The sequence below is a fragment of the Lynx canadensis genome, chromosome C2 (genome assembly GCF_007474595.2).
Source record: "Lynx canadensis isolate LIC74 chromosome C2, mLynCan4.pri.v2, whole genome shotgun sequence".
NCBI classification, from domain to species: Eukaryota; Metazoa; Chordata; class Mammalia; order Carnivora; family Felidae; genus Lynx; species Lynx canadensis.
The window spans coordinates 85,103,147-85,129,394 of record NC_044311.2 but is presented as its reverse complement, the minus strand read 5'-3'; positions in this window follow the sequence as shown (position 1 = coordinate 85,129,394).

Sequence of the window (26,248 nt, the reverse complement as noted above, 5' to 3'; positions counted from 1 at the left end):
TTCTACTAGGACTTCCCGCCCACCCCGACTCCCACAGATGACCCACACTGTCCAGTGGGCTGGCCATGTCTGCGGGCCCCAGTCTTCACAATCCATCCCATCCTGCCTCTTAGGAGCTAGAGCCCTCTAGCTGGGAGAGGCCAAGGGCTCACAGTCTAATGGGGCTTCCAACTTCTCAGAGCTGACTATGTGGCAGAACTACACCCACCCAAGAAAGCCATGAAAGCATATGCAATAGAGGAGCAGTTGTCAAGGGAAATGTGTGCATGGTGGGAGAACCTTGAGGAAAGTAGCACCTAGTTAGGCTGAAGCACATGGGCTATGGCCCAGCACTTGGCTCCCACCAACACTTAACTCATGATTTACCCTCATCTTCCCCTGCTAGTACCAAGAGCTGTCGAGTCAACTTATGGTGCACTCCTGATCATGCTTTACTCATGCAGCCTTTTCTTCCTGGGATAGGGTTCCCCCACATGTCCTTCCCAATGAACTAGGTAGGACACATCCTTTAGCTGGTTTCAGGGTCACCGCTTCTCTGAAGTCTTCCCTCAGCCAGGATCAGTCCCCATTCCCTGGGCTTCCATGACCCTCTGGGCAACCTCAAATCTGGCACCACCTAGAACATCACCTGGAATGATATGTTTGCAGGTCTGTCTCATCTGTGAGACTGTAAATTCTTTGAAGGCCCTTTTCATCTTTCTATGTCTGATACCTAATCTAGCACCTGGCACATAGGAAATTGGTAACTTTGTTATTAAGATGTCCACTTGCCACTTTAATTCCACATAGTACTGGAAGTCCTAGCCAGACCAAGGCAAGAGAAAGAAATAAAAGTAGGGGCGCCTGGGTGGCTCAGTCGGTTAAGCGTCCGACTTCGGCTCAGGTCATGATCTCGCGGTCTGTGGGCTCGAGCCCCGCGTCGGGCTCTGTGCTGACCGCTCAGAGCCTGGACTCTGTTTCAGATTCTGTGTCTCCCTCTTTCTCTGACCCTCCCCTGTTCATGCTCTCTCTCTCTCTCTCTCTCAAAAATAAGTAAATGTTAAAAAAAAAAAAAAAGAAATAAAAGCCATTCAAATTGGAAAGGAAGAAGGAAAACTGTCACTATTTGTGTATGATGTGATGTTATATATAGAAGCCTAAAAACTCCATCAAAAAAAAAAAACCTCTTAGAACTAATAAACAAATTTAGTAAAGCTGAAGGATACAAAAATCAACACACAAAAATCTGTTGCATTTCTTTTTTTTATATTTTTTAAATGTCTATTTATTTTTTGAGAGAGAGAAACAGACAGACCATGAGCAGGGGAGGGGCAGAGAGAGTGGGAGACACAAAATCTGAAGCAGGCTCCAGGCTCTGAGCTGTCAGCATAGAGCCCGACACAGGGCTCAAACTCACAAACCGTGAGATCATGACCTGAGCCTAAGTTGGACACTTAACCGACTGAGCCACCCAGGCCCCCCAAATCTGTTGCATTTCTATACACTAATAATAAACTATCAAAAAGGGAAAATAAGAAAACAATCCCAATTACAATTACATTAAAAAGAATAATTTAACGAAGGGGAATAAATTTAATCGAGGGGATGAAAGATTTGTATATTGAAAACTAAAAGACATTAATGAAAGAAATCGAAGACACAAGTAAATGGAAAGATATTCTGTGTTTATAGATTAGAAGAATTAATATTATTAAATGTCCATACTACCCAAAGCAATGTACAAATTCAATGCAATATCTATCAAAATTCCAACTGTATTTTTCACAGAAATTGAACAAACAATACTAAAATTTGTATGAAACCACCCCAAAAAACAAATTAGCCAAAACAATCTTTAAAAAGAAGAACAAATCTAGAGGCATCACACTCCCTGATTTCAAACTCTGTTACAAAACTATGGTAATCAAAACAGTATGATGTTGGCATAAAAACAGATACAGCGACCAATGAAATGGAACAAAGAGCCCAGAAATAAACCCATGCATATACGGTCAATTAATTTATGCAAAAGAGCCAAGAATATACAATGGAGAAAGGATGGTCTCTTTAATGAATGATGCTAAGGGGGCACCTGGGTGGCTCAGTTGGTTGAGTGTCCAACTTCAGCTCAGGTCATGATCTCACAGTTCATAAATTTGAGCCCCATGTTGGGCTCTGTGCTGACAGATCCTGTGTCTACCTCTTTCTCTGCCCCTCCCCCACTCACGCTCTGTCTCTCACTCTCAAAAATAAATAAACATTAAAAAAATAAAAACTAAAGAAAACAAAAATAAATGATGCTAGGAAAACTGGACAGCCACATGCAAATGAATGAAACTGGACCACTATCATACATTAAGTCAAAAGGAGTAAAGACTTGAATGTAAGACCTGAAACTGTAACTGTAACACTTCTAGAAGAAAACCTACGCAGTAAATTCCTTGACATAAGTCCTGGCAATGTTTTGTTGTTTTTTTTTTTTAATCTGACACCAAAATCAAAAGCAAAAAAAGCAAAAATAAAGAGGTAGTATATCAAACTAAAAAGTTTCTGCACAGCAAAGGAAACTTCAAAAGAATGAAAAGGCCACCTAGTGAATCGGAGAAAATTGTTTGCAAATTATACATCTGATAAAAGCTTGATACCCAAAGTAATTAAAGAACTTATACATCTCAATGGGATAAAAACAAACAATCTAATTTAAAAATGGGTAGAAAGAGTGCCTGGGTGGCTCAGTCCATTAAGCGTCCGACTCTTGATTTTGGCTCAGGTCATGGTTTCATGGTTCATGGGATCAAGCCCTGCATCAGGCTCTATGCTGATAGTGTGCAGAACCTACTTGAAATTTTCTCTCTGCCCCTCCCCTGTTCTCTCTCTCTCTCTCTCTCTAAAATAATAAATAAACTTTAAAAAAATGAGTGGAAGGTCTGGATAGACATTTTTCTAAAGAAGACATACAGAGATGATCAAAAGGTACACGAAAAGATACTCAACATTATTAATCATTAGGGAAATTCAAATCAAAACTGTAAATCAAAACAACAAAACCACAACAGCCTCATGCCTGTTGGAATGGCAATTATCAAAAAGAAGAAATAACAAGCGTTGGCGAAGATATGGAGAAAAAGGAACCCTGGCGCACTGTTGGTGGGAATGTAAATTGATGCAACTACCAAGGAAAGCAGTATGAAGATTTCTCAAAAAATTAAAATAGAACTACCATATGATCCAGAAATTCCATTCTGGGTGTTTACCTGAGTCCCTATGTTCACTGCACCATGACTTACAACAGGTGAGTTATGGAAACAACCTAAGTACCCGTTGATAGATGAATGGATAAAGAAGATGTGGTATATATACACAATGGGATATTATTCAGCCATAAAAAAGAATGAAATCTTGCCATTTGCAACAACAAGGATGGGCCTTGAAGGAGTTATGCTAAGTGACTTAAGTTAGGGAAAGACGAATCCTGCATGATCTCTCTTATATGTAGAGTCTTAAAAAAAAAAAAATCAAGTTCACAGATACAAGAACAGGTGGCGGTTGCAAGAGGCAGTGGGCAGGGGTAGAGGATTTGTTGAGTTGTTTTCTTGGTTTGAGTAAGTTGAATACAATTTTAAAAAACCGATTTGTCAAATGATACATGAATAAAGTGATTACACAAGAGAACTAGAAAGAATCATGGCCTGGCCAATAGCAGACCTGAGTCCAGTCTGAGCCCCAACCTGCCTTGCTCCCTGACGACCTTGGCTGGGTCGCTGTCCCCTCTTCAGCATCATCAGCTGTAAAACGAAGCAAGTGAGACCCATCATTAAAGATGGTCCTACTCTGATGTTCTGTAATCTATGAATTGTCCTCACCCTACTGCTTGCAGTGTGCAAATAAAGAGATTCCCAAAGACACAAAGCTCTGACGAGTACTCAAAGTCTTGAAGACCTCAAAATCTTGTCAAACCAATAACCACAGAAGCCAGGGAGAGCATCAGGGAAGAAGGATTGACAGCAGCTGAGAGGGAGAGGGAAGCATTGTGGGTACAGGAAGTGAGGGATAGAAGGGAAACGCTCATGGCATGTACTGAGGTGCAGGGAGGAACTGGCTCTGGGGGAGGCAGGCAGGCCCCTCACCCTCCCATCATGCACTGGAATCACTTGCAGCTTTTTAGAAGGGCTGAAGAGAAGCATCTTGAGAGATAAATGACCGAGTACCCTCATCTTTCAGCTGGAGAAATGGAAGATAAAGGGGTTGGCCCAGGGCCTTGTGGAAGCTCTCCTGACTGAATCTGGAGTCTTCGGGGGATTGGTACATTTGTCTTCCCTATCTCCCAGGTGTCTTGTGCGGCGTTCTGTACCCAGAAGGTGTTATGTAAATGCTCAGCAGGGAACAAATAACCAGCCAAAGAACCTTGAAGGATTCTGTTCAGTGTGCTGAGCAATTGCAGCCATTTGGGACAGGGTGGGGGGAGGCTTGGGTAATTTTCCAAAGCTTTGGAGGCCTGGCGTGGCTCATGGTGAACCTATGGGAGTAAATTGCTTGCCTCTATGAAATGAATTAACTCTCCCGGGGCACCAAGTGGTTAGGAAAAGAAGTAATTCACTAAATGGCCCCTTCCTGCTACAGCAAAACAAATGTGCTTCACATGGGCATGGAAATTACTTATCACAGGAACATTTCTGAAGAGAGAATAATTTCATCAGGGCTGTTGGAATCGTGACAAGAGCCAGCACTGTGACGCCACGGCCAGCCAGGCCTTGAGAGAGGTAGCGCCTCTTTATTTTTGCTGGAGGAATCTTAAGACAGGCCAAGGTAGAGAGAGACAATGCGTGTGAGAATTCAGTATGTCTTTTCCCACCCTGGCATTCTCAAGACTGGGAAACTAGAAAAGGAAAACTAGGAAAGACCCTCCCAGAAAAGGGAGGGTCTCCTGCAGCCACTCAGGGCCAGGGCTGGGGCAAAATGGCTCCTCTCAGGGGGGCTCTGCCCTCAACTGACCTCTCAGAGCTCCAGCGAGTCCTTCCTCCAGGTGACTAGGTTACTGGGTCATTAGATTAGTGATTGGACACCCCCTCTTGCCCCTTTATTGCCCCTCACTTTTCATTGCAGGGCCTAGGTAGGGAAGCTGGGAGCCTAAGGAACACTCCCTGCCCTCCACACGTGAAGCAAATCTTCACCTCTTTGTTCCTGAGCCACAAGAGTTCATCTTTGATTGAAAAGACTCAGAAGCTATCATCCTTTGACAATGAGAATTTTGAACAAAAAACCAGGAACAGGAGCCAGGAAGGGAGGGACTGGTACGTGCCCTGAATGGGATCCTTTATCTTAGCTTACCTCATTATGTGGGTGTGTGTGCTCACGCACGTGCAAGCATGCTGTGTGTGTGTGTGTGTGTGTGTGTGTGTGTGAGACTTACAGATGAGGAATCTGAGACTCAGAAACGCTTTAGAGATTGCCCATGTTTACCATCCACCAGGTGAGACCTCACGTCAGGAAATCCTGGAACCTTCCGGATTGGAGCTCTCCTTAAAGTCCCTCTTGTCCAATTCTTCCCCATCCTCTTAGTGTTTAACTTGTGTTTCCATTTCATCTTTGATTGATTTTTATCCTGTCAGCAGCAATTACGCTTTGCTCAAAGCTCTTGGACTGCAAACACCACCCCAGACAAGCTGGTCTGAATATTTCAAGACTTTGGCTTATTCCCCAACAGAAGCCTCTGCAGACTGAGGCCCAGAGGAGCATTTTCAGGGCCCCCTGTGGAAAGAGCTTCTATCTTTTAGTTTTCCTGTGAGGTAGGTCACCATAAAATGGGCTGAGCTGTGCCTCTCACCACGCCCTAGCTGAGGTGCTGACCTGAGAGCGTGTCACTGAGCAGTCACTGTGCACTGGCTGAGGGCTATGTAACACTGAACACCCAGCCTGGGGATGCGGGGCTGGCTGCCAGGAGGATCCTGTGTCCCAGCACATGGCACCTGGACCCTATTCTCTTGCCTTTCAGAGTGCGGCTGAACCTTGGGCCCCACCCCTGTGTCAGCAGGACCCAATTTTCCTGCTGCCAGTGCCTTCTGAGGGGTAGACAGGGAGGAAGAAGGAGCTGGGAGCACAGAGCACAGACACGGGACCCTGAAAACAGCAATTTTGGCAACTTCACCAACTTGGGTGATCCCTTTTACTTCTTATCCTTGTCTTAATTACACCACAAAGCTGTGACAGTCACGCTTCACAGAGGTAAAGCCCAGACCTATGTGAAGGTAGCTCCTGCCAAGGGTATCTGCATTTTGAAAGGGGATCTGGAGGGTTTGGTAAAGCCTGTCTTTTCTAGAAGAGCATCTTGGGGATGCCGGTAGACCCAGTAGACATCTGCTTTTTCTGCCCAGTTTCCATCCCCCGTCTTTGGGGACTTGGCGTGCCTACCCTGTGTGGTCTGGTGAGGCTGCTGGTGGCAGTGCCCTGCCCTCTGGCCAAAGTCTTAAAGGAGCAGCATGATGTGTCCTTACCCTGGTTTTTTCTCCCCAGGGAAGTACGAGGGGCTTATTATGGTTGCTAGGAAGTAGACACTGGTCAGGCATTGCCCACTTCTTCCCACTTCCTCCTAGGATGAGCTCTGCCAGAAGACAGCTATCCCTGGTCCAGTCCTTGTGGGTGTTTCTATTTCTGGCATCATCTATGTGAAAGCATACTTACTCAGATCACATTGTCTAAAAAAGACTTAGCCATAACACAGATGATATTTTGTTCTCAGCTGGCCTTATTCCTTTGTCTTATTCTCTTTTTGTCTTATTCTCTATTTTGTTGGTCCAAAACCCAGTTGGAGGTGAGTGCTATTTTTTAAACAGGTGAGGATGCTTGGCATGAGCTAGGCCAACACGATTCTCTCTTCTTCGGGATTTTGAGTCTTGAGGAACACAGGGACCAAATTTGGTTGGAGCAGGGTCATCCATAGGCTGTGCCTGGAGAGAAAAACATTTGGTTGGATCTTGAATAGACAAGATTCGGGGGCAGTGATGGAGAAAAAGCAGGATGAGCACAGACCAGGAGTAGAAAAAGCCCAAGGAATGTTTAGAGACGAGCTAAGTGTAGCTGGCTGACACATATTGGATACATAGGTGAGTAGGAGACATGGTGGACCAGGGCCAGCTTTTGATGGATATTGAATGACGAATAAGGAATTTTGATTTCATAATATGGGAACATAAAGACCCTGAACAATGTGAAACAAAGGGCTGGCACCTGCTGGGTAGCCTGAGGCCAGCTGAGGCACTACCAAAAAGGGAACTGAGTTACAGGCCAGCTCTGCCAGCTTGCCAAGCATGTCGCACCCCCTAAAATCCCACTGTTCTAACTTAATCAAAATTAACAGCCGGGCAAGGGAAACAAAAGAAAAACCGAACTATTGGGACCTCATCAATCTTCTGTACGGCAAAGCAAACAAACAACAACACTAAAAAGCAACCAACATAATGGGAGAAGATATTTACAAGTGACATATTGGATAAAGGGTTAGTATTCAAAATCTATAAAGAACTTATCAAAGTCAACGCCCAAAAAACAAATAACCCAGTGAAGAAATGGGCAACACATGAACAGACACTTTTCCAAAGGAGATATCGAGGTGGCTAACAGACACATGATCACCATCAGGGAAACACAAATCAAAACCACAATGCCTCACACCTGTAAAAATGTCTAAAATTAACAACTCAGGAAACAGATGTTGGCAAGGATACGGTGAAAGGGGAACACTTTTCCACTGATAGTGGGAATGCAAACTGGTGCAGCCACTCTGGAAAACAGTATGGAGGTTCCTCAAAAAATTAAAAATAGAGCTACCCTATGACCCAGCAATTGCACTATTAGGTATTTATCCAAAGGATACAAAAATGTTGATTCAAAGGGGGCACATGCCCCCCAATGTTTATAGCAGCACTATTGACAATAGCCGAAGTATGGAAAGAGCCCAAATATCCATCCACTGATGAATGGATAAAGAAGATGTGATATGTATATGTATACACACACACACACACACACACACACACACACACACTGGAATATTACTTGGCAATCAAAAAGAATGAAATCTTTCATTTCCATGTTGTTGCAGCAACATGGATGGAACTAGAGTATATTATGCTAAGCATAATAAGTCAGTCAGAGAAACACAAATACCGTATGATTTTACTCATATGTAGAATTTAAGAAATAAAACAGATGAACATAGGGGAAGGGAGAAAAATAAGATAAAAACAGAGAGGGAGGCAAACCATAAGAGATTCTTAAATCCAGAGAACACACTGAGGGTTGCTGGAGGAGCATGGGGTAGAGGGATGGGCTAAATGGGTGATGGTCACTGAGGAGGGCACTTGTTGGGATGAGCACTGGGTGTTGTATGTAAGTAATGAATCACTGGGTTCTACTCCTGAAACCAATACTACATTGTATGTTAACTAACTTGAATTTAAATAAATAAATAAAAAGATTAGCAGCCAGGGTGTATTTTTGCACACCTTTCACACAAATACAAATACAAAACAATCATAGCACCTAGTCCCACTCTTTAAAAAAGTTTTTTAACGTTTATTCATTTTTGAGAGACAGAGCATGAGCAGGGGAGGGGCAGAGAGAGAGGGAGACACAGAATCCCCAGCAGGCTCCAAGCTCTGAGCTGTCAGCATAGAGCTCAACACTGGCTCGAACCCATGAACTATGAGATCACGACCTGAGCCGAAGTCCGTCGCTTAACTGACTGAGCCACCCAGGTGCCGCCTAGCCCCACCCTTTTTAGACAAGCTGCCACACACATTACTCTGTTACTTGCTTACTTGTTACACTTAAATTCCGCAAACATTTTCCAAGTCACTGCACACACATCTAACTCAGTTTTGTTTCTAAATTGTTGCATTTTAATCTATTCATAGATTTCCTATAATTTATTCAACCAATTACCTATTGATGGATATTCCTGTTGTTTCAAGCTTCCACTAACACAAAAGTTAGCGTGATAAACATCCTTACAACTTAACTCTTATATATACTTACTTCAACAAGTTTTGTTTAGAATACATGCTGAAAAGTAGCACTCCTTCATTAAAGAGCAAGTCCATTTTAAAAATAGAACCACCCTATGACCCAGCAATCATACTACCAGGTATCTATCCAAAGGATACAAAAATGCTGATTTGAAAGGACGCATGCCCCCCAATGTTTACAGCAGCACTATAGACAATAGCTGAAGTATGGAAAGAGCCCAAATATCCGTCAACTGATGAATGGATAAAGAAGATGTGGTATCTATACCCAATGGAATATTATTCAGTGATCAAAAAGAATGAAATCTTGCCATTTGCAACAACGTGGATGGAACTAGAGTGCATTGTGCTGAGCAAAATAAGTCAGAGAAAGACAAATACCGTATGATTTCACTCATATATGGAATTTCAGATACAAAATAGATGAACATAAGGGAAAGGAAGCAAAAATAATATAAAAACAGAGAGGGAGACAAACCATAAGAGACTCTTAAATACAGAGAACAAATGGAGGGCTGCTGGCGAGGTGTTGGGTGGGAGGAAGGGCTAAAGGGGTGAAGGCATTAAGAACAACACTGGTTGGGGGCGCCTGGGTGGCTCAGTCGGTTGAGCGTCCGACTTCGCTCAGGTCACGATCTCACGGTCCGTGAGTTCGAGCCCCGCATCAGGCTCTGTGCTGACAGCTCAGAGCCTGGAGCCTGCTTCAGAATCTGTGTCTCCCTCTCTCTCTGGCCCTCCCCCCATTCATGCTCTGTCTCTCTCTGTCTCAAAAATAAATAAATGTTAAAAAAAAATTTTTAAAAAAAGAACAACACTGGTTGGAATGAGCACCAGGTGTTATATGTAAGTGATGAATCACTGAATTCTATTCCTGAAAAAATATATTTTTTATTAAAATATATAAATAAATAAATAAATAAATAAATAAATAAATAAAACTTCTAGTGAAATTGTAGGCAACGATGTTAAGCAAGAGAAATAAACAAAATGTGTAAGAAAAGAGCAAGTCCGTTTAAAATTTTAATAAGTGTTTTCAGATTACATTCCAAAAATCTTGCAGCCATTAATTCCCACAATCGTGTGCACTCATTTGACGGCAAAAATTAAGAAGTCTGATGCCAACTGTGGGAGAGTATGTCTGTTAATTGGATCTCTTGTACTTTGCTGGTAGAAATACAAATTATTACAACCACTTGGGCAAGTAGTTTAGCATTATCAAGTTGCACATTCATATACCTTATGATTCACCTTTTATATGTATATATAAGAAAGATGCTTTCCCATCTATACCAGGAAACTCATTCAAAAATGTTCCAGCAGCATCATTCATATCAGCAAAAATGGTACATTATCCCAAAACAATAAATGCCCTTTGACAGAATATTGGATATATAAATTGGGGTATTGCCACACAATGGCAGCAAAAATGGATGAACTATAGTCATTATATATTATATTACTATGTACTATAACATAGTATGTGCATATTATATACTCCATGTACATGCATAAAATATTGAGTGAAAATAAGACCCAGGAGAATATAGTTTACCACTTTCAGAAACAACTGTACATATAATACAAATAAACAAAGTTGTACATATAACAAAACTTCAAAAAAAGGCAATGATGGACAAGCGGTTGCCTTAGGTGGAGAGGCGGGGGGTCAGATGGAAAAGGAACACACAGGCAGATACACTGTTGATGGCTCTGGTCTTTGAAGTGGTTCGTCAGTGTTGATTATATCATAAATAGATGATAATTAATTAATTAGCTCACCAACTAATTAGACGAGGGCCATTTGTGAGAATGTGTCGGGAACCAAAGGTAGAACAAGAAAAAGAAGACAGAGAAAAATGAAACAAGTACCAAGGAATGAGAAATGAGACTTCATCGCTGGGGGGCCAGGTTTCTGTGACGACGTCAGAATTCTCAGCCTCCTGGGCTTGGATCAGGGCCCTTGTGAAGAACACCGACACATTCAATAAAGTCCCTGCAAGAAACCTAAGTTGCTTTGTAACAACAAACGCCATGGATGGCGGTCATGGCCGTTCTCTTCGTGTATTGATGCCATTCGGATCTGTCATCCTGAAGGTCTGGGCATGATTGGTTTCTTCTTATCTCCTGTGTTTCATCCTCTGGGGGAAAATCCTGTCTGGAAATTTTTATCTTGTTTTGGAGTGATATAGCCTTTGGTTGAGGTGAATCAGCACCCAGCAGCCTCATGCTAAATCCCAAACGAAAGCCACACACTTTCATTCGCGATTCAGCATGAGACTGCCCAGAGCAGGTGAGCTGTCCTGGAGGGCAGCCCTGCTCTCTGGCTACATAAAAGATATACTCACCTCTATGTCATTTCTCTGCTGTCCCAGCCATCTGGAAACACCTGCAGGCCCAGGAAGGGCAGGGATGGAAGGGCATAGCAGATTGGAATGGGGAAGTCTGCCATCAGGATGAATTATCAGCGACTCTTCCAATTGGTCCAGCTTGGCTTTATCACAGGGTCATCTGATCCCTCCTGAAGGGTTCCTGCACTAAAACAGTTCCCTTCCCTCCTGAACAGGCTTGGTTGCCCAGCCTCTTTGATAAGAAGGGACTAAGTTGCTTCTTGTGGTCGGGACCTGGGTAGGTGGGTCAAGGTGGGAGCAAAGACTTTCCATTCGCTTCTGTATCCTGGGGCTTGGAATAAGTCGCCCGGAGGAGCAGCGGGAATTGGATAATGACAGATGAAATACTCGCTCTCTCCAGCAGGATGAGAAGATGGCAAGCTGTTACTGTTATTATTTTTGATTTACAAAAAGAGTAAGTCATAAAGCCCCAGGGCCACTTAGCTAATGGACACATAATGGAGCAGGCGCCCTCTAATGCATCACGTTACGAGCATTACAGCCAGCTCTCTGCTCCCCTCCTAGCCTTGGTCTGACTGAACAGTTGGGGCCAAAACCAATACAATCTGAACTGACCCAAAACAGTCCAGGATGTTCGTACCAAGCATCGACCCACCTTCAGGCCTGTGCTGTGCCGCCTGGGCCCTCAGGACTTCTGTATCCCAGTGAATCTGAATTTGTTAACAAGAGGAAGAAAATTAGCCACTCCAGAAGACAGAACTCTATTGACAGTCATTTCCCTGACCTGAGGTCACTGCAGGGATTGCAAAGATAGGGACCCATCCACCCCAACCTTACTCTTCTTCCTTTCAATAAATAAGACCCAGCGACATGGGTTTACTTGGTCTGCAGAGAATCTTTACGCTTTGCTAATAGGCTCTGTCTGCAATGGCTGGATTCTCCTTCCCAACTTTCTGTCTTGAAATTCTGCTCCTTCTTCAAGCCCCAAGTAAAATACTGTCTTCTCTGTAGAACCTTCCTTGTTTTTCCTGGTTGGAATTAAATTCTTCTCCTGCACTTGCCCCTCTCGTGGCATCCAAACTGTATACCGTGTGCTATGGTTGTGCACAGTTCTGCCTTTCCCGTGTGCTTATAAGTCCCTTGAGGGCAAGGAATGAGGTTATGAGAGATTAAGCCACATGAAGTGTTAGCAGAGGTAGAACATGGCAGGGGCTAAAGAAAGGTTAATGCCCTGTTTCTCCCCACAGGGCCTTGGGACAAAGGAGGCCTTCGGGTTTTCGTTGGATATGCATGGAACTGAGAAAAAGACAAAATGACAAGCGAGCCAAGAAATAGAATAACAGTTCTGCAAGGCTTCTGAATTATTTGTTTTGAGTGGGGAAAGATAGGGAGTAAGTCCAATTTTATTACGCTTCGGAGGGGGCCATTCCAGATTTAGCGACACCAAGAACAGGAAACAAATCAGATTGTGTGATTTGCGTTTGTTGGTTTTGAACATTTGAGACAGATTCCACCTGTTGTCCTCATCCAGCCTCTGGGGGATCTGAGTGACGGGTACCATCATGAGGATGAGAGAAGGTGGCTGTGTCTGTAATCACAATGTACCCCGTACATGTGGGTTTCCTGCTTGGCTTCTAGCGAGTGAGGGAGTCATCATTTAGACTTGAAATATTTTGTTATACAGAGTTTTAATGATCGCACTTGTGATAATGGGATTTGGCCTCCAATCCAGCGGAATAATTAAAATATTTTATTGCAAAGGACAATCTGCTACAATTATTTCTGTTTAGTTCTTCAGATAATCTGGACCTTATTGTTTATCTTTAGATTAGAACAATGTAGGGGGAATATGAGCTCAGGCCGCCTGGGGCAGGATTCATAATAGTTGCTGTCCCCACCATACCACCCCCATCAGCGCCATTTAAGGACCACCTATTCGTTGCCACGATCTGTAAGCCATTACAAGAGCCCAGCAAAATAAGGACTATTGCCTCCATTTTAAGATAAAAAACACGAGGCCCAAAAAGGATCTGTGATTTTAGCTCAAGGCTGATCCATCAGCCTTTGAAGGCTGCTCACCTGCTCACCTCCCACTCCAGACCTTCCCCCTCTGAGAAGCCAGGATGACTTTTGTGGGGGAGCATGTGGCAGTGGTCAGGGTTACTAAGCCCAAGAGAGGCACAGCTTACATTAAGTGCATCCAGAGATCTTGCTGGAGAGTTTATGGAGGGCTGGGGTTGCTCGTATCTGAAAAACCCTTCTGGTCATTTGATATCATGAAAAGATTTCCCTCTCCCCCACCCCAGCCCCCAAATTTGGGTCATTAAAAGGCAAATCAGGGAGCACCTGGGTGGCTCAGTCACTTAGGCGTTTGACTCTTGATTTCAGTTCAGGTCATGACCTCATAGTTTGTGCATTCCAGTCCCATATCGGGACTGACAGTGCGAAGCCTACTTGGGATTCTTGCCCTCCCTCTCTCTCTGCCACTCCCCCACTTGCTCTCTCTCTCTCTCAAAATAAATAAACTTAAAAAAAAATTTTTTTAAGGCAAATCAGGACAATGTACAGTGTTCCCTATAGTTTGAGCCTTACATTCCTTTTAAAGCCTATACAATTTTTTTTAATTTTTTTTTTTCAATGTTTATTTATTTTTGGGACAGAGAGAGACAGAGCATGAACGGGGGAGGGGCAGAGAGAGAGGGAAACACAGAATCGGAAGCAGGCTCCAGGCTCTGAGCCATCAGCCCAGAGCCTGACGCGGGGCTCGAACTCGCGGAGCGCGAGATCGTGACCTGGCTGAAGTCGGACGCTTAACCGACTGCGCCACCCAGGCGCCCCTAAAGCCTATACAATTGCTCTGAGATGTAAAGTCACATAGACTGTGAGCTCAAAACTGTTTACCTTTTTTAAATTATTATTATTTGACAGAGAGAGAGAAAAGAGAAAGAGCATGAGCAGAAGAGAGGGGCCAGAGGAAGAGAGAGATGGAACCTTAAACAGGCTCCACGCTTAGCTCAGAGCCCAACACAGGCCTGGATCCCACAACCCTGGGATCATGACCTGAACCAAAATCAAGAGTCAGACACTCAACCGACTGAGCCACCCAGGCACCCCTCAAAGCTGCTTACCTTGAACAAGTGACATAGTGTCTCTGAGCTTTAGTTCCCTTAAATGAGGCTAATAAAAATCCCTTTTCCAGAAGGATACGCTGCTGAAATGACCTGTTGAAGGGTAGGGCCTACAACAAGACATGGAATACACTGAGCATTCCATAAATGAGTTTATGGATTCGTTGAGTAAACGAGCATGAAGATACCCCCTCAAAGGGCTGGTGTAAATATTGAGTGATACGAAGACCAAAGGGTCATGTTGATGTAACACAGTGGCTGCGAACATGGGGTTATTATGGGTGATTTTACAGAGAGGGATCCCAGCCCGGGAGCAAGGAAGTGATTGCCCCAGGTCTCTTTGGCTTAATGAGGAAGTAGATGTGTTGTTCTTCCCCCTGCCCCACCCCAGCCTTCCAGCCCACTCCCCAGTGCCCCGCGCAAGGTAGGAAATGCTGGACAGCATGGAAGTAGAAAGGCTGGCCTGAGCTCAGCACCTCCAAGGACAGAGGAGATGAGAAAAGACAGGCCAGCCCCTCAGGAGGTGAAAGTCTCCAACGCCTCGCTTCAGTGGAGGACTCCAAGCAGTTTCCTTACTTTGCAGGAGTAAAAAGGCAAGAGGCTATTTGCCTTTTAAATATTCGCCTATTTAAATAACCCAAATCTTCCATCAGGAGGGACACAAAAGTAGTTAGGCCTCAGCTCACATTTGTTAGTCCCAGAAGCACCTCCAGTGCTCACTCAGGCAACGCGGACAGAGGCCGTTCAGTGGGAGAGGGTGATGGATGGCTGTAATAAGCTTCAGTTGCTCGGGGCTGGGCCTTTATCACATTAGCTCCCACACCCTGAAGCATGATGCATTGATTCAATTGGCTTCACGCTCAGACAGGAGGCCAGGGAGGGGAATCCTGGAAGGGCGTGGGGGCGGGGCAGGGGGCGGGGCTTGGGCTGCGGCCACGCCCGCTCACACAGCTTACCTGGCACCAGAGGACCACAGGGAAAGTGGGCTTTTCCACAAAAAATAGACCATCCCTTAGCCTGGTCGGATCCATTTGCTCCATTAAAGATGTGACAGGTGAGGCAGTCAGGAATAAGTAGCATCACAGACTTCTGGAACCTGCTCGTTTTTGTTTGACAATTGTTTGCCTTCCTGCTTCTGGCTTGTTTTGCCTTGGAGTTTTGAGGTCATTAAAATCTGTTTATTTATTATTTTCAAAATCTTTGGCTCGTGCAGACAAAAGGAAGTTGGATTATTGGAGAGAACATTTGATTAGGAGCTCAGAAACCAAACTAGCTCTGTGATCTTGGGCAATTTCACTCTTTCAACAAACATTTAGGGCCCTCGTTATGTGCAGGGGATCCTACCAGATGCCACAAAAGATGCCAGGATGTGCAGAAAGCCTCTGCTCCAGGGTGCTTACAGCCCCTTCCTGTGTCTCATCTTCTCTATCTAAAAATTGAAAAACACGGGATATGCCCCCACTTCCTCTGTCATTTTGGAGTTAGAATCAAGCGCGAAAGCCCGGAGCACGGCGCCTGGTACACAGAAGGCACTCAGTGCATCTGACAATGACATTGACAGTGACTTCGCTCTTCTGTCTTCAAGTACAGAGTGTCTCATTAACCAAAGTGTCATCAAGATGTGACTGTTAGCTTTCCAATTTTATTTAAAAACAAGACACTCATTATAACCCTTTCTGCTTATCCAAGGATATGAAATTTAAGAACCAAATAGATAAAATTCAACCTGTAAGTAAGTCTGAGGAAGCGGGCAATGAGGGCACGTGCAGAAGAGGCCTGCCTGCCAGATTACTCTGCTCTCATGCCATTAAAAATATATAGTGAAGTGAAAGTATAGTCTATAGAAAAAGCGAAGAAGTGTAGTCTTGAATTATGCTAGAGGGGAAAAATGTAGGTCACCGAAAGACCTCTGAAAAAAATCACTACCTCCTGCCAACTTCGTTTCATGATCCGGAAAGGAAGGGAGGGGACCAAAGAGGCCACTCAGCGAACGCAGTGGGTGGGCAGCAGCTCTGTGCGTTTCCCCCCGTGACTCGTCAGTGTGGAAGGACAGACATTGAGTTCTCGGAGCCCAGGGTCAAGGCACTGGGATCGGGTTGAAAACTGCTCACAGAAATGGCTTCTCGGCCAGTGCCAGTTGCCTACTTGGTGTCAGTGAAAATCTCAGCAGGATCCACTGACAAGAGAGGGGAACTGAACTCCCTGCATTCAGAGGCCACGGCTTGGTTGGCATCAGATGAAAGGGCAAAGCCCAAGAAATGGCCGCTTCTCATATAAATATCTGTTACCCTTTTATGAGCTGAGTTCCTGGAGATTGCCCTGGTTGACCCCTCCTGCCTGAGCACCACGGGTCAGTTCAAGAGGCTGAGGGCCACCAAGGCACAGCCACTGAACGGGGAAGCATCTATCTGTCCTCAAACAATGGACAGCCCAGGTGGGAGGGAGGGCTTGGAGCTGCCAGAAGTCAGGAGGAGGCTGTGTTTGCTGATATCTGAACACAGCTCTGTCTCTTCGGCCTCACAGACAAGGTGCTGTAGGCCCCTGAACAACAAGCAGACTGGGAGCAGTGCATTGTTGGTAACTAAGGAGAGGGCCAGGGGTAAGCTGGGGCAGGGTCCTTATCAGACATGAACACTTACTTAGCTTACAGTCAGAGCTGCGGGAGCAATGGCTTCAGAAACTTCCATCTCCTTCTTTCCAAGCTTTTCCATCTACCCAAGGCGATAACGGGTCCTGAGACGCAGCCGGCCTGGGCCAGTGGCGACTCTAAATATGGCTCCCGTGAGAAGACAGAGTAGCTGATTACAGCCAAGGGACAGGGTAGGAGCGAGGGCCTACCTGAGCAGCGGGAGGCATGGCAGGGGCATGAATGGAACGGCAGCAAAGTCTATCACCCAAACTGGTAATAATCGTTCCAGGATGACAGACATCAGCTGAGGCTGTTTGGGGCTGTCATGGGTGCTGTGGTCTGCCACCCAAATTCCTCCCATCTGGGCTGGGACACTCCTGTCTTCACTGCTGATGGCTCCAGGTTGCCCTCCGCTGAGAAAACTTTAGATCACCTCCTCAGGGATAACACTCACCAAAGACCGGCTCTGGTAGGGGCACAAAGACCTGACCCCTGTGCCTCAATTTGGGACAAATCTGAAAGGCCGCTCCAGCCCCAGAGCTCCCCACGGGATTGGTGGAGGCCTTGCTGTGACTGTGTTGCCCTTCACCTTCCGCCTCTGCCTGATCTGCTTCCCTTGTCCCTCGCAGTGTTCCCGCTGAGAGAACTCCCCGGAAAACCTGCCCACAACTCTCCATCTCTGAACGTTTCTCGGGGAAACCCGCCAAAGACAGCCATGCCACAATGTGTGCAAGGAAGCTGATTCTAAAATGAGAATGTGGGGCCAGTGGGTAGAGGGTGGCATGCTTTCAGGGTTCTGCTTTAAGACTTTCACTGGTCGTAAAACGGAATGGAGGTCTGGGGGAAGGGCTGCACTAGCAAGGGAAATACCTCAGGTGGTTAAGAGGCCAGAGAAGTTATCATCACGAGGACTAGGGAATCAGATGGCTGTCCCAAAGGGCCGTGAGTGTGCTGGAGAAAGACAGGCAAAGTCTGAGGGTGACCAATTGTCATTTTAGTGGTGATTAGGCAAAGTATGAGAGCTAGCATGTAAAGAATTTCCATCTCCTGCATCTGGAGGGCAGGCAAAGCTCAGGATCAGGCTCAGGGCTTAGTCTCAAGGGTCACTGAGCTCCAGAGAAGATGGAATTCTCCACCTCAGCAAGTCTGCAAGGCCATCATTGTCAATGCTTGGAAAAGAGTGAGGACCTGAAACTTGGCATAGGGTTATTTGGGCCAACACGCTTGAGAATCATGAGAAGTTTCCTGAACCTTCTGGGTCTGCAGTATGGCTAATGTGTGGTATTCTATATGTCAGGAGCCTGGAAAAAAGTAAAGTGGAAATTCCAAAACTGCAAGGCACCCAGGGGAGGAAAGGATCAAAGGGCTTGGGCACTCTAGAGAGGCACACGTTGTTTAAGCCAGAAAGCCCACCAGCCATGTTCCATGAGAGGGTCTGGAAGAGCCTTCATCTGCTTAGGTGATAGGAATGGCTATGGGATACCAGCATCATCGAGGGGCTCAGTGCTCTCCTCAGGCCGGGGCTGAGGGTAGGAGACCCTGGTACAGAATGGGGCTCCCTGGTAGCAATGGGAACAATAGAGTCCTGGCAGAACAAAGAGCAGCTGACGGGTGAGACCTGGGAACAGCAACGATGGGTTGGCAGTCCAGAGGCTTAACTACATAGCTGTGGAGCTACAGCTAATGGAATACGGCTGTCTTAGCGGCAGGATGGGGTGGCAAAGAAGGGTATTAACCAATCTCCACAACAACAACCATGAATCAAAGGTAAATGAGCAGGAGGCTGAGGGCAGCTGCCCCAATTAAAAAGCTACAATCCTAGCTTGGAGCCACATCGGGCAGAGTGTGGAAAATTTACGATTACAGGTCAGATTGCTAAGGTGATCCACCTTGAAAATATAAAAATAAAAGGGCAGCGAACACGGGATGACAGATGGAAGGGATGGAAAGAGGAGGGAACTTTTAATATCCTGATCTGCCACAGTGAGAAGAGAAGAGATAGTCCCCATAGTGATAGAACAAGAAACAGAAGTTCAAATATATTAGTTAAATTTACTAGTAGAGTACTGAATCTAGTGCTATAGATATATTGGGAGGGGGAAGTGGGGTGGTAGGAGGGGTAAGTGACCTACATCTCCTTCTGTCAAGGCAACAAACAATGTCTAAAGTTAATGATTGAAGAACCAATCATATAAGCTGTTGAGTTAGAGGCATTGGAGGTAACCGCTAGGAAACGAACTGAAAACAGTACCTCTGCTCCCCCAACCAAAGGGGTATAAGTGTTGTCTTTGGGTTGTACTGGGGTGGAAAGAGATGGGGTAGAGACTTGGCCTGTGGCTTTCTTTCATAAGCTCTTATATACCCTGATTTTTAATCAAGTGCATGTATCCTTTTGGAGCATTTTAAAATACTAGTAGAAAAAGAGGTGAAACAGAAACCCCTGTATTGTCAAGCCATGAATGCTCGGTTCTCCTGTAACCAAAAATTGAATGATCACGTGGAATTTGTTATTTGTTAAATCGTCTTCTGTGAGAGTGAATTAAAAAGGGCTGGAGAGAGAACTATGAAGTACTTGGTTTCAAATTCACAAAGAAAGGGCAGTTTAGAACTGTAGTATCCTTGCCACCAGAATCACTGTGTGTCAGATAGGCACTCTCGCAAGTCTGCTCTTGGGGCGTAAAGACCAGGAAGCAGCGGCGGGGCTGGAATCGGCCCTGGAGAGGAAGGCCTAGCACATGATGGGTTCGAGGTGAATACCTTGCCATCCAGAGAAGACATGACTTCTGCAAAAAGAGACAGGAGCTGTTCAAGTTTTCGCATGGTCTTGCCTCAGTCTTCGGGGAGCGGGTCAGTGATGAAACACCAGGCACAGACTCAAGTCAGGAGGCCCTGGTTGGGCAGGGATCCTCCTTCCTTCTGACCCTTGCAGGTTGTGTGACACCAACCCCTCCCTCCCCCCCAGCCAGTTACTTAGCTTTGGCGAGCCTCAGTTTCCCCATCTGTGAAATAAGGTTAATAAAACCTCCTCCCAGAGTAGCCTAGGGGCCAGTGAGAATAAACACACAATACACAGCATCCTGCCCACTGCGTGGGAGGAGGCCAGGGAGGGTGAAGAGGGTGGAGTCTGCCATCAGACTCCCGTGGGCCCGTGGGCTGATTTCCAATCCTGTGGGACCCGGATGCCACCAAGACTATGAGGAAGGGAGGCCCTGACTGGCTGGGAGAAGACAGGGGTACTGAATCTGGTTGACCCAAGAAAGAGGTCACCTGACAGTGTCTCTGTACCCAGACAACATTCTGTCAGCTACCTGGCTGGATGCCTTACAACTTCGTAAATAATCAAAGGGCATTGAATCATAGAGAATCATAGAGAACGGCTTCTTTGTGCTAATTTTATTTCCTAGGACAGCTTGGCTTGACTGTTTCCATCTGTTTTCAGAGTGACCCTGATTTCTACCTAATTTCTCCGTTGGATGCTAGAGGCAGAGAGAGGTTAAGTGATTTGCCCATAAGCTCTTGATGTGGTTACTTTTTATAGGGGTGGAGTCTTGGTGGCTACATCAGGGCCTCCTTCATAGTAATCCTTCAGCAAGGGCCAGGGAAAACTGTGAGGTTTGCAGATAGAGAGACTTGCTATTCCGTTCCCGCTCAGAACAGAAAGCCCACCGGCCTAGGCTAAGTCTTGGTTTCTCCACCTGTCAAATGGGTTAAATGCCACCTAGCCTGTGAGACCATCGAGAGGCATATAGCAATGCATATAGCAATGAGAACTGAGAATCAGTTCTCAGCGATGCCTGTCATGCCCTGGGGACGCAGTACGTGGTGCTATTATTTTGTCGTTAGCGTACAGAAACTGAAGATTGGCAAACCCCTTCAAAATCCTACTTGGGTGGTTTCTCTGTAGTCTTGATTTCACAGACCAGTCAGATTTCAAAAAATAAGGGACCGACACAGGGTTGACAACTTTCGTTTTGCTGAGTGAGGTCATTAAAGACAAACTGTCATCCATTAGCAACATACTTTCATAAAAGAAGGGGTATTTTAACACACACAGAGACTAGAAATGCCAGAATATCAGAATAAAGGACAGTCTTTCAAAATTGGGTACAGCTCAATTTGTAAAACACTCACTATGTTATTTTTCTCATTTCTCCACAGATTGGTGGAAATTTTGTCATAAACTGACACGTGTCTGCAGACCTGCACTGGGCAAGCACTGCCTCAGGTCCTTCGGTCCTCAAAACAACGAAATGAGGAAGACAGACAAAGAACTGTAGCGTTATTCCCATTTTACAGGTGAGCAAACGGAGCCAAGGAGAAAGGAACTAACTTGTGATGCTCCTTAGAGCTGAAAGTTTCTGTTCTATTATGATCATCATTTTCATCATCATCAGAACCCATAATGGGGTGCTTGCTAAGTGTCAGACACTGTGCTAAGTACCTTTAAGCATCGCCTCAAATTATCCTTACAGAAGGCCTGTGACTGAGGGTACTATAATCTCCATTTCTATAACGCATAAAATGTAGGTTAGAAAGTTGTCCAATGAAGGGGCGCCTGGGTGGTTCTGTCGGTTGAGCGTCCGACTTTGGTTCAGGTCACGATCTCCTAGTCCGTGGGTTTGAGCCCCGCATCAGGCTCTGTGCTGACAGCTTAGAGCCTGGAGCCTGCTTCCGATTCTGTGTCTCCCTTTCTCTCTGCCCCTCCCCTGCTCATTCTCTGTCTCTTTCTGTCTCAAAAATAAATAAAAACATTTTAAAAAAATTTTTTTAAAAAGTTGTCCGATGTCACGCATTTGGTAAGTGACAGCACCAGGGTTCAAACCCAAATTCAGACAACTCCTAAGCTGCTGCATTTTGCAGATCACATCTTCCCAAAGTCATCAGCTAGAAAGAGGGAAAACTGGTTCCAATCCTAAACCTTCAGACTCCTGGCCCACTGTTCTTCCCCAACATGAAAGATTTGAGGAACCCCCTGCAGAAAACAGGGACCTCTGCCTCTCCCTGCTGCTCCCACTTATCCAGACCCACCATCACTTGGCTCCAATGCCTTTGATGGTGGGAACCCAGGACTGGGAGTCAGAAGCTGAGTGAAGAATCCAGAGTAACTGCCCTGCCGTTACCTGCCAGATTTTCATGACCAACAATGAACCAAGGGTCCGTGCCTCTTCTGCCTATGAAACATTCAATCAGACAAGGCAAAAAAGCTCTTATCTATTTTTTAAATATAATTTATTGTCAAGTTGGCTAACATACAGTGTATACAGTGTGCTCTTGGTTTGGGCGGTAGATTTCTGTGAATCCTCACTTACGTACAACACCCAGTAGTCATCCCAACAAGTGTCCTCCTCAACGCCCATCACCCATTTTCCCCTTTCCCCTGCACCCCCCTCAACAACCTCAGTTTGTTCTTTGTATTTAGAGTCTCTTTTTTTTTTTTATCATTTTATAGCTTTATTTTTTTAATATGAAATTTATTGTCAAATTGGTTTCCATACAACACCCAATGCTCATCCCAACAGGGGCCCTCCTCAATGCCCATCACCCACTTTCCCATCCCTCCCCCCCATCAACCCTCAGTTCATTGTATTTAGAGTCTCCTATGATTTGCCTCCCTCCCTCTCTGTTTGTAACTGTTTTTCCCCCTCCCCTTCCTCCATGATCTTCTGTTAAGTTTCTCAGATTCCACATATGAATGAAAACATGGTATCTGTCTTTCTCTGACTGACTTATTTCACTTAGCATAATACCCTCCAGTTCCATCCATGTTGTTGCAAATGGCAGCATTTCATTCTTTCTCATTGCCAGGTAGTATTCCATCATATATATAAACCACATCTTCTTTATCCATTCATCAGTTGATGGACACTTAGGCTCTTTCCATACTTTGGCTATTGTTGAAAGTGCTGCTATAAACATTAGGGTACGTGTGCCCCTATGCATCACCACTCCTGTATCCTTTGGATAAATTCCTAATAGTGCTACTGCTCATACTTTTCTCTTTTAATTTTTTTAATGTTTATTATTGACAGAGAGAAAGAGAGAGACAGAGCATGAACAGGGGAGGGGCAGAGAGAGAGAGAGAGAGAGAAAGAGAGAGAGAGAATCCAAAGCAGGCTCCAGACTCCGAGCTATCAGCACAGAGCCTGATGCAGGGCTCGAATTCACAACCATGAGATCATGACCTGAGCCGAAGTCAGATGCTTAACCAATTGAGCCAGCCAGGCTTCCCCTTGCTCATACTATTCTTAATGGATTAAGACTCTAGCAAATTCTGAGGGAGGTGGAGTTCTCCAATGCTACTCTATAGAATCTGTTGTGACCCAGATTAGGAGTGAAAACTGCATCCACGTTCTCTGTCTGGATGGACAGTGCCCATTGATAAGTAAAGACTGCAGTGGGGAGTGAGTAGTTTGTAATCTTCCAGTTAACTGAATGTTAGACACGGTATGTTGCTGGGAGCCAGGTGGTATAAATATCTGCCCTTCACCCGGCTCTTCAGGTGGCCCCAATGCAGGCTTTCCCACAGTCACAGGGTGAGGAGCCCAGGGGCCTAGCAGCTGTGCCCTAAAGGAGCCCACGCACACATACACTCGCCTCCCCCCACCCCCACCCCCACCCCTCCTCTTCTGGTCCAGCTCTGGGGACACGGGACAACAGAATTCCCTGCTCCAGGGCCTAAACTGGCCTCTCACCCAACCTGTGAAGGTCAGGGTGTGGCTGAGGCATGAAAAGGGGAGCACTGTGTTAAGGTACACCTGCGGACTGAATACCCCTGTTCTTTACCCCGCCTCACACGGTCAGGGGCTTGCACCTGTCTTGCACCCAGCCCTTTCCCACCAGCGCCAGCAGGAGAATGGGAATTTAGTCTCTGAGCAAATTACCAGAATGGATTCTGACCTTCAGGTCCCCGGGCTCAGTGGAGGGGGGTGGGGTGGCACATGGGACGAAAGCGGGGTTCGGCAAAATCTGTAGGAGGACCAGCGAGGTCCCCCCCACCTTTCCCCAACTGCCGCAGGACACTTCAGCCAGGCAATTGCCCTCCAGAAAGGAGCCAGACTCATCCTTGCTGGAGAAACTGAATAGATGCCAAGAACAGACGTGGGGATCCTCCAGTGCAGTGGCCGGCTGGTCCTCTGCTCGTCCGTGCTACAACGACATTCCCCAGGCATGAAGCGGGTGGCTTACTCCATTCTTTCTCCTCCCCCCTTCTGCTGCGCTTACAATCACACACCTCTGTGCCGTCCTGCCATCCTCCAGAACTCTTCCGGAAAGCTTGCCAATTGCATGCTTTGTCCTTTCTCTAACCCCTTCTCTTCCACCTGACGGCCTCGCCTCCTTTGCCTTTAATAGAAACCACCAGAGAGAAACACCCTCATTTCCACCCCACCCCCATAGAGCCACAGCTGCCTGGGCATCGGCTTCTTCCCTCTGCTCTGGTGGACGCAGCTCCCCTCCTCCTGCCCGGGGCCCTCCCCCTTGCCCCCACTCAGAGATTGTGTTCCTGCAGCATCTCCTGCATCAGCACATTGCCAGCCTCTGCCAGCCTCGCCCAGTCTGGTCGGGCATCCCACCAGCAGGCAGTCTTCCTTCTTTATTTATGTATGTATGTATGTATTTATTTAAAATGTTTATTTTTGAGAGCAGCAGAGAGAGTGTGAGCAGGGGAGAGGCAGAGAGAGAAGGAGACACAGGATCTAAAACAGGCTTCAGGCTCTGAGCTGTCAGCACAGAGCCCGACGCGGGGCTCAAACTCACGAACTGTGAGATCATGACCTGAGCCGAAGTCGGACACTAAACCAACTGAGCCACCCAGGCGCTCCCAGTCTTCCGTCTTTAAATGCCATTCCCTCCCTCCCATCCCTGACCAGTTGCTTGGGTTCTGTCCCTCCTCACAGCAAGACACTGACGACCGTGGCCACACTCACCAGCCCCTTTTCTCACTTCCCACTCACTCTTTTAAATGTACTGGTTAAAACCTTTCAGATGATTTCTCATCTGTGGTCCCCGAAACTCCAAAACTGAGGTGCATTTGGCTATTCAACTGCTCTGTTCCAGTTTGTTCCAGCAGGGCGGTTGTCTGGGGGGTGCCCACCAGACTTGGGTCATGCTGATGTCTCTCCAGGATGGTTCCGCATGAACCTCTGCTGGTGCTGTTGGGTCTCCCTTGTTCCACACCGGTTTTGATATGAATTTCTTTGTCTCAGGTTTCTGCACGTCACGGACACATGCGTGGTATGGTTTTCCCATTTCTCCACATCTCTTTCCCCACCAGGCAGACACTCAGCCTTCTCACTGTGCACCCACGACCCTGAGTACAGTGAGCGTCTGCAGGTCATCAGCAAAAGAGATCTCTTTGTTCTCCTGGTTCTTCTGTCACATACCAGTAAACAGAGTCACAGAAGGATGGCTGTGCCTTTAAAATCTGACAGTAAGAGGAATAACATTTAGAGCCTGGGACTCTGTGCTGAAATCTTGGGAGCTGCACTGATAAAGTTTTCCGGGGAATATTGGCGCAAGAGTGGAAAGAATATAATTGAATATACCACACTAAATATATGCCAAAAATTAAGCTATTTTTATAATTGAAAAAAGAAATAATTAATTTCTGATGACTCTATCTTCCTCCCGCCTTCCCTCCCTCCCTTCCTTCCCATCTTTTCTTTTTCCTTCTTTTCTCCTCTTCCCTTCTTTTGCTGTTTCTTCTTTCCTCTTCCTGATGCTTAGGGGAGTGAAGAAAGCTCTACCTCCATGGATACTGCTTTTCTCTGGCAAACCTTCTGCCCTTCTGGAAGCTTGAGGGGATGGTTGTAATTTAGGCAGATCGTTTCCTTAATCATTTGCCTTTTTCCTACGCTTCCCTCCCTCCCTTCTTTTATTTGTTAACACAGAATAACCCCAAAACAAATGGACAACAAGCCAAATAATCCATTAATTAATTTATTTTGAAATGACAAAAGAGCACCGATTATGACCGGCAGGCCTCTTGTGTCCGTCTTTCCTGTCCCATTTGGGGGGGTGGGATTTTCCCCTTTGGTTTCCATTAAAGTGAGCACCTTGCCTACATTTTAAGGGCCTCAGGAGATGGAAATGCCCTGACTTTTCTTAAGGGTCTATTTCCCATAACTTAATCAGTTTGGAAAT